This window comes from Sus scrofa, chromosome 10 (genome assembly GCF_054392235.1).
Source record: "Sus scrofa isolate SSC_HxYL_T2T_F1_AM1 chromosome 10, Sscrofa_HxYL_maternal_Yorkshire_Landrace_v2.0, whole genome shotgun sequence".
In the NCBI taxonomy this organism is placed as follows: Eukaryota; Metazoa; Chordata; class Mammalia; order Artiodactyla; family Suidae; genus Sus; species Sus scrofa.
The window spans coordinates 69,974,428-69,986,896 of record NC_139392.1 but is presented as its reverse complement, the minus strand read 5'-3'; the positions used below and the strand labels follow the sequence as shown (position 1 = coordinate 69,986,896).

At 40.1% G+C, this 12,469-nt stretch overlaps 1 protein-coding gene across 4 annotated transcripts in view; it reads left to right on the top strand.

The window, feature by feature from the left end:
* The window catches only part of LOC100521743 (cubilin-like), a 314,323-nt gene that overhangs the window by 125,247 nt on the left and 176,607 nt on the right, over positions 1-12,469 (top strand). The gene's annotated exons all lie outside the window — the stretch shown is intronic.

The following is a 12,469-nucleotide window of genomic DNA, read 5'->3' as shown; positions in this document are numbered from 1 at the left end:
GTCGCTACTGTTTGAGAACTTTGAGCTCTATTTCCATTGCTCCTCTTTGAAACAGTTATAAAAAGGAAAAAGAAAAAAACCCCTCAAACAACTATGACCTTCTTAAATCATATATGGCACAACTGTAATAGCCCTTGAGATTTGGGCCAAAAGAAGGGCTTTCTTGAATCTTCTGTTTGTGTTCTGGTTCCTTGGCAACAATACCCTGATAGACACTGCACATACTTTCCAGGGGATTCCACACTTTTCTGTACAACATGAAAAAAGAAACCACGCATTTTTTTTTTTTCAGTTTCAAATTTCGTAGCCACCCCAGATGACTAAACCAACAGAACAAACGTGATATTCGGTGGAGAACATTAATTTTTGTCCCCAGAGACTTCTCGTTTTGAGCATTTATGTAAATATTGCCATACTTACTCTAGCAGTCTGTGTTCAGGGACTTGTTTTATGCATATGATGCTGTATATTCAGGGAAACTAATGCTAGCCTTCCGTGGCACTGACTCACGAAACCAAGAATGAATCTCTGGTGTAGGATAATAACCACATTCTAGAAGATTTCATCTGATTCCATATTCTCTCCATAAGTATGGATATGGATATACTTTGTCCCTAATTTTTTTTCTTCTTCTTGTTATAATTACAGACTACTTCCAGGCTAAATGACATAGATTTTTTTACTACCTAAAGGTAATTTAAAATTTATTTTAAGACATTGATGATGGTAAATATAAAGCTATGTTGCCATATAAAAAGTGAATGAAAATAGGATTTAAATGCTTGGTACCCTGATAAATAATAAATTGTTTTTACTATTACTGACCAAGTAATTATTTTAAAATGTTGATGTTATAATTTTTGAAAAAAAAATTTTTTTTTTGTCTTTTTGCCTTTTCTAGGGCCGCTTCCCACAGCATATGGAGGTTCCCAGGCTAGGGGTCTAATCAGAGCTGTAGTCACCGGCCTACACCAGAGCCACAGCAATGCGGGATCCTAGCCGAGTCTGCAAGCTACACCACAGTTCATGGCAAGGCCAGTTCCTTAACCCACTGAGCGAGGCCAGGAATCGAACCCGCAACCTCATGGTTCCTAGTCGGATTTGTTAACCACTGTGCCACGACGGGAACTCCTAATTTTTGAAAAATTGATGTTATCTTTTTACCAGATGCTGGGACTTTTGGTTAACACTTTAAAACTATCTTTTGTCTCCTCTTAATAATTCTCTGAAATAAGCATTATCACCCCCATACTATGGATAAGAAAACTGAGGAAGGAGTCTTAGAGAAGTCAAGTGACTTCCTCAAACTGGACGAATGATGGAATAAAGCCACACAAGCAAGCATGTGGTGTCAGGAATTCCCGTCGTGGCTCAGTGGTTAACCAACCCGACTAGTATCCACGAGGACTCAGGTTAGATCCCTGGCCCCGCTCAGTGGGTTAAGGATCCAGCATTGCCGAGAGCTGTGGTGTGGATCGTAGACGCGGCTTCGGACCCTGCGATGCTGTGGCTGTGGCATGGGCTGGCAGCTGTAGCTCCAATTCAACCCCTAACCTGGGAACCTCCATGTGCTGTGGGTGAAGCCCTAAAAAGACAAAAGACAGAAAAAAAAAAAAAAAAAAAAAAAAAAAAAGCATGTGGTGTCAAACACCCGGGCGTGTGTTTTACACAGCTGCACTCTGCCTAAATAATTTTTCCCCACAATTTTTCATTGAAAAAAAGAAAAAAATTTAGGAGCGCTTGCTGTGACTCACCAGGTTTGGAGGTATCTGCAGCACCGGGATGCAGGTTCAATCCCCAGCCTGGCACCGTGGGTTAAGGATCCAGCCTTGCCACAGCTGCAGCTTAGGTCGAGACTGGGATTCATTTCTGATCCCTGGCCTGGGGGTTCCGTATGCCGCAGGGTGGCCCAAAATGGAAAAAACAAACAAACAAAAAACATTAAAGCTATTGCAGTGCAGAAAAGTTCAGAGCTTATAGGAGGTAATTTAACAACTAAATTTCCCCTGAGGATAATGGGTATTTTTAAAGGAATATATGCCGTCTCTCCCCAGTAAATAATGATCCCTTTCCAAGGTCTTCCCACTAAACTGCACAGTTCATTCCTTCTTCACGTTTCCATCACAGTGATGGGGTTAAGCACATTACCTAGTAAACAGCTTATTCAAAAATCTGATATTGCTTGTCTGTCCTTTAACACAATATTTGCTTTATTCATTAATTAAGAGTCCTTCCTCTGGAGTTGGTACATATAGTTGGTTGATGTAATCGTATACTTTGAGCTGGAATAGACCACAGAGATCAGCTGATCTGTTACCATGGTTGAGTTATGCAAAGTAGCTTACAAGAGAAGTTACTACTAGGAGGTCCTGTTGTGGCTCAGCGGGTTATGGACCCAACTAGTGTCCATGAGGATGTGGGTTTGATCCCTGGCCTCCCTCAGTGGGTTAAGGATCTGGTGGGTTAAGCTGTAGCGTGGGTTGCAGATGTGGCTTAGATCTGGCCTTACTGTGGCTGTGGTGTAGGCTGGCAGCTGCAGCTCCGATTGGACCCCTAGCCTGGGAACTTCCATATGCTGCAGGTATAGCCCTCAAAAGAAAAAGAGAGAGAGAGAGGGAGAGAGAGAGAGAGACATTATACCAAAGCAAAGGATAGCTACCCTGATCATTGACTGGTTTGACCAGGTGAATGATGAGGATTGATTGGAGTGCTTGGGAATTCAGCAACTTAGGATTCCAGCCAGAGGGGACCTGGGCTGGCTGGATGTCCACAGCATTTGTGCTGTGAGGGCCCTGGTATTATAACCACAGAAGTGATCTCATGGCTCAGGCTTGGAGAGTCAGAGGATACCTGGCCATTGGCATGGGGCTGCAGCCATTTGTCTGTTGGTTGATATGAAGTAGCATTGCTGTGGAAGAAAGGTTGGGGTTTGGGGAAAGGTGAGAGAAGGGATCAGATGGGTGAGGGCAAGTGATGCAGAGCCTGGGGGGAGGGGCCAAAGAGCTTTTCCCTGCAAAAGCGCTGTGTGCCCCAGGAATGAAATGGAAGGAAAATAGGATTAGAATGAATACTTTTAACTAGAAGTACGAGTGTTGAACTGGGACATCACATAAAGAGAACCCATTTCCTCTGTCTTTGCCTGTTTGGAGGATTTCATGAAGCAGCTCTTCGTAGTCTTACCCAAAACTGCTTCTTTAGGGGAAATTAGTCTGACTGCCTTGGTCTCATTTCATTGGAAGATATATATTTACATCTATAGCTATACATCTCTATTTGTTCAGTAATCGTCCATGATTTTAAAAATGTCTAAGGGAGAAAGAGAATGATTGGTTAATTTCTCCTGAGTGTAAGCGAAGAATTTCTAATGGGAAACCATTTTTTAACTTGATTGCAATGAGTCAATTAGAATGAAAAAGGATATGGTTAATCAAAATGAAAAGATGACAAGATCGACTATACTTCTCTCGGTCAAAATGAAAGATTTTCATCCTTTCATATATAGGAAATTACTTTTTATATTGTGTGAAAAGTCCTAAAATATGGGTACATTGGGGTCATGTCTCTTTAATGGTGTACTACGGTGAAACACTTCAATATTCAGATTCAGGACATAGAGAGTCTGATGGCCATGGTAATCTTAATATTGAATATTAATATGACATCTTATACAGTAACTTAGCAGTCATTTTGTAACTATGGACAGCATTGATTTTTGAACTCCTTGTATCTATTTTCCAAGTCATTGACTTCATGCTATGACCTTATTCTTGCACGCTTTTTTTTTTTTAAGCCTCTACCTTTGAAAAGAGATACCTCCACTCCATATCTATTGCTGTGTGGAACACAGTTAGCCAAAATGATTATCACAAAATCTGTGGCTGGGGTGACATCCTTATGGAAGACAAACTTCCTAAACTCACCTTAAACTCTTGACTGTATTTCTCCTAACGTGACACCTGGCCTGAGTGTGTCTCTAGTTTTCTCAGCAGTAGACTTTGCTGAGTCTGAATGCTGGTGTCCCCTCAAAATTCATGTGTTGAAGGAGTTCCCGTCATGGCTCAGTGGTTAATGAATCCAACGAGGAACCATGAGGTTGCGGGTTTGATCCCTGGCCTCGCTCAGTGGGTTAAGGATCCGGCGTTGCCATGAGCTGTGGTGTAGGTCACAGATGCAGCTCAGATCTGGCGTTGCTGTGGCTGTGGTGCAGGCCAGCAGCTGTAGCTCTGATTTGACCCCTTGCCTGGGAACTTCCATATGCCTCAGGTGTGGCCCTAGAAAAGACAAAAAAAAAACAGTCAGGTGTTGAAACCTAACTCCTAATGTGATGGTATTAGGAGTGGGGCATTGGTGGGTGACTAGGCCATGAGGGTAAAGCCCTCAGAATTGGGGTTAGAGTCCAGGGAGCTCCCTCACCCCTTCCACCATGTGAGATCTACAGCCCAAAGGAGACATGCATCCTCACTTCCTAGGGTGATTGTAACAAAAGACCACAACTTGATAGCTCAAAACAACAGAAGTGTATTCTTTCATAGTTCTGGAGTCTAGAAGTCCAAAATCTAGACGTCAGCTGGGCCGCCCTTTCAAAGGTTCTCGAGAAGGGTCTTGTCTTAGGTTTTCTCCTTTCTGTCGGTTGCTGGCAGTCTGTGGCTTTCCTTGGCTTCTAGATGTGTAACTTGGCCGTCTTCCTTATGTGTGTCTCTCCCCAAAGCTCCCTCCTCTTCTAAGAACACCAATTGCATCAAATTTCAGCCCCATTCTATTCCAGCATGACCTCATCTTAACTTCAAAACATCCACAAAGCCCTGTTTCCAAATAAGGTCACATTCACAGGTTCCAGGTGGACGTGATTTCCGGGGAACACTGTTTCCCCCCATGCAGGAAGTTCTGCAGTTTTGACAGCTTTTTCCTCTTCTGGAGTCAGCAGGTTCTGTCTTCTTTATTTTTCTTCAGGAGAATTTCCTATACTCTGATATTTACATTATCCAATTTTCTTCTCTGATTTCATCTTGTGATAGATCTAGCTTGTGCCATCTCTGCCCTCACAGGGTCAGTGCTAACTCACAAGATCCCCCAGAAAATTACTCTGCAAATCCTTAAGATCAGATGAATATAGGGACTCCATTCATGGCTGCATCTTTAGAGAGGACTGCTGTGCTCTGATGTTGGTCTTCTCTCTCAGTGAAATGATTCCTATCATTTGCCTTTTTCCTGTATCCCAGTTTTATTTATCTTTTAAAAAATTTTTGTTGGGAGTTCCCTTCGTGGCTCAGTGGTTAACAAATCCAACTAGGAACCACGAGGTTGCGTGTTCGATCCCTGGCCTTGCTCAGTGGGTTAAGGTTCTAGTGTTGCCATGAGCTGTGGTGTAGATTGCAGACGTGGCTTGGATCCCTCATTGCTGTGGCTCTGGCGTAGGCTGGCGGCCACAGCTCCGATTCGACCCCTAGCTTGGGAACCTCCATATGCCACGGGAGCAGCCCTAGAAAAGGCAAAAAGACAAAAAAAAAAATTGTTGAAGTATAGTTGATTCACAGTGTTGTGTTAATTTCTTCTGTATAGCCAAATGATTCAGTTATACATATACACATGTCCATTCCCATATAGGCTACCACAGAATATTGAGTAGATTTGCCTGTGCTGTACAGCAGGTCCCTGTTGACCATCCATTCTATACACCATAGTGTGCATGTGCCAGTCCCAAACTCCCAATCCATCCCTCCCCCTACCCTTCCCCTTTGGTTACCATAGGTTGGTTTTAAAAGTCTGAGTCTGTTTCTGTTTTGTGAATAAGTTCCTTTGTATCATTTTTTTAAGATTCCACATATAAATGATGTCACATGATATTTGTCTGTCTCTGTCTGACTTCACTTAGTATGATAATCTCTAGTTGTATCCACGTTGCTGCAAATGGCATTATTTTGTTCTTTTTGATGGCTGAGTAGTATTCCATCATATATATGTACCACATCTTCTTTATCCTTTCCTCCATCGATGGACATTTAGGTTATTTCCATGTTTTGGCTATGGCAAATAGTGCTGCAATGAGCATTAGGATGCATGTATTTTTTCAAATTATAGTTTTGTCTGGATATATACCCAGGAGTGGGATTGCTGGATCATATGGTATTTCTATATTTAGTTTTCTGAGGACTCTTCATACTGTTCTACATAGTGGTAGTAGCACCAGCTTACATCCTCATCGACAGTGTAGCAGAATTCTCTTTCCTTCAAATCCTCTCCAGCATTTGTTATTTATAGACTTTTTGATGTTGGCCATTCTGACTCGCATGAGGTGGTACCTCATTGTCATTTTGATTTGCATTTCTATAATAATTAGCAGTGTTGAGCATCTTTTCGTGTGAACATACACTTTTAGACTTGGGGAATTAACTGATAAAATCAAATCAGTAATGTCTGACTTTTGGGTCCTTTTAAGGAGTTTGTGTTTGTCTCCACCTCTATTCCAGCCCAACCTGAAGGTTTCTGTTGAAATTTGCTGTAAATGTATTATTTGCATGTCTCACGGATAAATCAGCAGTGAGGCCTGTGTTCTCTGGGAAGTAGTTCAATCTTGTTTGGGGTTGGCCTTTCCCAAACTCTGAGCTCCTTGTTACCATTTCAGAGTATACCTGCCCCATACCTGGACTTGCCAGAAGAGTCCTTACTGGTAACTCCTTCCTGGGACCCCACTGCCATCACATGCCACCGCCTCTGTATGTCAGAGAGAAATTGTCTAACTAGGTAGTCGCCTCTTAAAGTTTCGGAGAAGAAAAAAATTTTTACTTTTATGTTATAGAAAAACTATTCAAGTAGAAATCACTCTTTTTAATGAAGTATATGAGCATCACCCTTTGTTGTTTAGAATTTACTCTTTTACTATTCGGCTTTCCATCTTCTTTGTCACACTGACCACTGGTCGCTCAGACGTTTCCCTCAGAAGTTAGAGGATGAGGATGTGAAGATGTCCTCTCTGGGTCTGTCCTCTGCTCCCTTTCCTTCAGCCTCATGGGCTTTGGCCAGGTCACTGCCAAGCTGGCAGCCCTCCCAGTGCTATCGGTTTAGGGAACACAGTTTCAGGAAAACGCCAAGTGTAAAGAGTTGACTGCTCTTGAGCAATTTTAATTGCAGGAAATACAGAATGTGCTCTTAAAACTTTGTGCCTCTAATTCCGTTTCGCTGTCTCATTGCCAATTTGCTTTTATTAAAAACAGAAAACAAAAAAAATCTCAGCAGCCACCCCAACCTTCGAGGATAGAACATACATAAACTATGCTTTTTGTTGCTGTTGTTCTGGAAGTTTTTAGCTCATTGCTCATTTCAGATCAAGCCAAACAAAACAAAAGGAAAAAAAAAAAAAAACCCAACACCACGTTAGCAAAGTTCTTTCATGAAAAAGATTTAAGTTATCTTCACAGGTTTAGCAGCAACTTTTAACTCTTTCTTGTTTGAGTTCAGTAGATCGGCGTGCTTCCTGCTGATAAGGAAATCGTTTCCTTTCAGCTAATGACTGGGAGTTTGGAGGAGAATGGAATCAAATAGATTATCAGTCACCAGTACTAAAAATTTTATAAAAATTAACTAAGGAAAACAGAATAACATACGATTCTCTTGAGGACATTATTTAGTCTAGTTCAGCTGATGTCTGATGATGTTAATATTGGTCAGATACACCTCACATTAAATGAAAAATATTTTTGCTTTGTTTATTTTTTGTCCTGATTGCCATGGTGATTTGTTTCCTCAGTAGATGGGCAGAACAGTAATAAGGGCGGTATTTAACACTGCCAACCCAGGCCCTTTGGGGCGAAATGCCCAACCAGGCATCGTGGAGGGAAGGCTGAACTAGGAGTTGAGGGGTTGGGGGTAGGAGAGGTTGGCAGAGGGCATGGGTGGGGGAAGGTGGAGCCCAGATCTGCCATCCACTATGTGAGTGACAAGTCCAGAAGCCTTCTGGAGCCTCACTTTGCTCATCTCTAAAATGGACCCACCATGATCAATCTTGCCTGCCTCATAGAATTGTTAAGAATTTCAAATAAAATCATGTGCTTGTTAAACGCACAGTGACAAACTGTGAACCACCATTCAAAGATGAACTGTCTTTGTTGCAGCTTCATGAACAAGTGATTTCTTATCTCTTATTGGCTATTCATGATGGCCCTTGAGCTGGTACGGTAATTCCTTTTTTCAATTCCAAGTCTTTCTGTAGCCTCCTCCAAGATCTAGATAAACCCCTCAATTGTAATACACAGCATACCTGGAGTGGCCGTCATATGCAAGACACTTTTGGGTATTTTCATTTAATCTGTATCACAACCCTCTGAGGCTGAGTCCTGATACTGTTAGAGATGAAGAAGACCCTGAGCCTCAGAAAGGTTAACTTAGTTACCCAAAGAGCAGCACAGCCAGGGTTGGAATCTGTTTTGTCTTATGCCCTGGTCTGTGCCTTACTTTATATTTCCAAACGTTTTGCAAGTTCTCGCATAACTTAGGCAACTCTGAAAGGATGTCATCTCCTCCATGAAAGTCTTCTCTTACCACTTGGGTGCAAAGAGCCACTCATCTCCATTTCTTCTATGTATCCCTCAGAACTCCATTTATCACCCCATGTCTACTCCTTGGTTAATATTTTCATCATGTAATTATGAATTAAAATAGAACTATTCTGTTCTACAGTGCTTTCCTAGATCACCGCCATCTGTTTTAAATGACTGAAGCCCGGTCCTAGAAAACTTCTCTATTGCTCTACATTTTATTATTCAGATAGGTCATGTGATGATGGTGAGGAGAGTAGGAGTCTAAACATCAGCTACTTTGTTATTGCCTGATACTTGCTGGTGGATATAAATTCTTTCATCTCCAGCCTTATCTCTCCTCTGTTTCTCTTTCCGACCCTTCCCATGACCCCTGGTCACACTTACCCAAGGTCTCAGACATGACTGACCATGACATGATTTTTTAAAAATTATTGCATATCCTGTTAAATTATTTTCACAACCGTGTCATTGGTTTTGATTTTCAAAGGTGTCTCTGGACCATTATTTCTACTCTAAATGAAATGTAGACACCTGCGCTTTTCCAGAAGCCTTGTTGTTTCCATCTTTAATATAGGCAGATGGATTTGGAAACATTTTATTCTGTGACTCATTCTGGAGAAATTGTATTTTTACAAGAGATTATCAAGTCCTGAACCGCACACCAAGGGAGATAGTACAGTGAACAAACACCCCTTTCCTGTCCCCAAATAAACGTAATTTTAAAGGAAAGAAAAATTAGGACACTTGTTTATGTGGAAAGGTTTTAGTAGTATATCTTGGCAGCTGATAACAACTCCATAGGTAAAGCAGCTTACCAAATAAGTGTAGTTTTGAATTCCACAATCTTTATTCAAAAGAAAGCAAAACCCAAACTTGTCTCTACCACACAATATGCAGAAATAGTAAATCAAATAAAATGAACAGCTTTGCTATTCAGGAGAAACAAGATATTATTGATGAGGCAGAATTAAATCATTTAGCTTTCGATTCATTTCAGTGTTTGGGACATGTTTTCTCTCCTTTAGAAATACACACAACAGGATTTGGGGGATGATCTCACTGTTTCTTTTAACTGGCAGTGGGATAGGAGGTGTTGATGTAGGTTCCAAATCACATTTCCTACACTGTAACTTTTTCCCTTTTCCACAACTAATTAAGTGGAAAACAATGTATGAGAACAATTCAAAAGACTCACCTTATATAGTCTTTAAAAAAAACTCTGCTATTTATTGTGAAGTATAGTTGTTGTTTGCTTTCATTTATAATTTAAAAAGTTCAAATTTTGGTGTGAATTCAGTTTTTCATTTTTATCCATTATCACCCAATTCCAAATTCATGTTCTCATGTTTCACTGGTAGCCTAAAAATAGCCTGAATTTGTAAACAAATTGTGAAAAAAATTGATCACATATTTAATTTTTTTTTTTTTTTTGGTTAACAGAAATTTTGTTAATTTTGTTAATATGTTTTTCCTTGTCACTTAGAGCATAGGCAAAATCGATATCATTATATATTGTAAAGATACATATTGATATAATTTTCTTTTGCTTGATATCAAGTACACATTTGTTAAGAAAAATCCAAGAATCGGAATTGCCATCATGGGGCAGCGGAAACAAATTAGACTAGGAACATGAAGTTGCGGGTTCCATCCTGGGCCTCGCTCAGTGGGTTAAGGATCCGGCGTTGCCGTGAGCTGCAGTGTAGGTCACAGACATGAGTTGGATCTGGTGTTGCTGTGGCTCTGGCATAGGCCAGCAACTGCCGCTCTGATTAGACCCCTAGCCTGGGAACCTCCATATGCCTTGGGTGCAGCCCTAAAAAGACAAAAAGAGAAAGAAAAAAATAATCCCAAAATCTAGGGAAAAGAAATGATACCAGGAGATTGGGGTAGAACTGGCTAAATGGTGATTACAGGCTCTCTGTGGACCAAACCTAGTACCCTCAGAAAATTATGCTGATATCATACTACTGAAACTAGCAAATTCTAAAATATCTTTTAGCAACTCAACATGATTTATGTAGTCTTCCTTATAGCCTAGCATCGATTAGCCTGTGAAGGATAAAACAGAATTCACTGATTTTATTTTCCAAATCAAAACTTATTGAAGTTACTCTTTGCAAACTGAAAGAAAAGCAGAAAGAATGATTGCAAGAGGGCATGTGGTAAGAACACATAAGAACACATACAGATGGATTTTCTTCTAGAGACATTGTATACACCTGGCCTCTTTAGCACTGCTTGTACTATGGCATTTGTTCATTTACTATTGATTGAATACGTGAATAAATGAATGAATGGCAATTGGAAAGTTTTTTTTATCTCTTTCAAAATTTAGAAATGCAAAGAAGGAGTTAAATTTCTATGAAAATTATAAGAATTAATTTTATCTTTCAGTACTTTATAGTTTTTTTAACCATCAAATACCACTCAGATTTATTCTATTTTGTATTTGATGTGAACTTTTAAATCCAAAAGTTGTTACCTTTTGAGATATTAAACTTCAGAGGTTCTGAGATTATGGAGGAGACAAAGAAAGCTTCAGTCTCCAACAGTTTCTTTCTCTCCTTCTCACAACCACACAATATTTTTCCCCAATTCAGGATTACTTTTAATAACACTGGAATTTCTCTTTAGGAGGCACACACATAAGTGCTATTCATGAGAAGAGAGCACAGAGCCCACATACCTAAAAATAACATTGGGCTTTGGTTTTTTATAAACCTTGTTTATGTTTGTTTTAAATCTTAGGAAAAAATACACTGTGGGTCTCCAGAGCTGTAAGTGGGTGAATAAAACAAGTACTGTCATTTTTCAAAGCATCACTGACTGCCAAGAATCTGATATTATCATTCCAGCTTATAACAACTAGTTTAAGGGTATCAGTATCCTGTTGTTTGCAAAGGAATTTACAAGGAAACCTAAAACAATTGGAAAAGACAGTGGAAAAATATTGTACAGACTTTTATTTGAATCATCTATGATTAAAAAAAATGAATTCGATTATCTGATGAACTGAAGCTAAATAAAAATGCAGAGATGAGATATCCAAGCTTCCATTTCCTTCTTCTCTTTGATGCTCTGGGGCCAGAGTTATTTTCCTCCAAAGATTTTTTTTCATTAGATTATTTATCTGATACAGCTGAATCAAGAACCATGGGAGCTAAAGATGTAGGCTGGGAAAAAAAAAAAAAGGCTTTGCTTACCCATAGTGCATTTTGGTAAGAGATGCTACATCTAAAGATGCTTTATATGGGCCACCGTGTTGTACCATCCAGAGAGCAGCATCTGATGGAATGTGTTGTGCCTGGTGCCCCCTGGGGTTGTGCAGTGGTGCTGAGCACACATATAATCTGTGCTGGTTTTGGCTCTGGGAATATTTTCCATGGATTGTTGTAGTAGGAAACATATTTTCTAATCTTCACGGCACTTACATTTTTTTTTTAACATTCACCAGAGTCCATAAACAATGTTGGCGCATCTAATTTTAAATATCTTTTTCATTGGACTTTCACCAGAAATAAAAGTAGAAACTTTATAGGCGGGAGACTGCCCTGGGTGACGGAAGTCTCAAAACACAAACAGAAGCAGGAAACTGGCAGCTCAAGAAGATGGTTGAGCTGGAATCAGATTTCTTGACCCCATCAGGATTCGTCTTAGAGTTCTCAGCTCTTTTCAGTGAAGAGGAGATTCTGTATGGAGGCTATTTTTTTAAAAAAAAACTTTTAAAACACTTTTTCTTAACTCTGTGTACAGATGAATTTGCATAAAGTGGAGAGAAGACATCACCTCCGCTTTTCTGCCTTACATTTTAAGTCAGTTCATGTGAAAATGCACATACATTCACCGTGGAGCGAGGTGGCATTGTCATTTTTAAACATGAGCCTCGATGCACAGTAGGGGAAGGTAGGTGCCTGGCAGAATCTACCAACCAA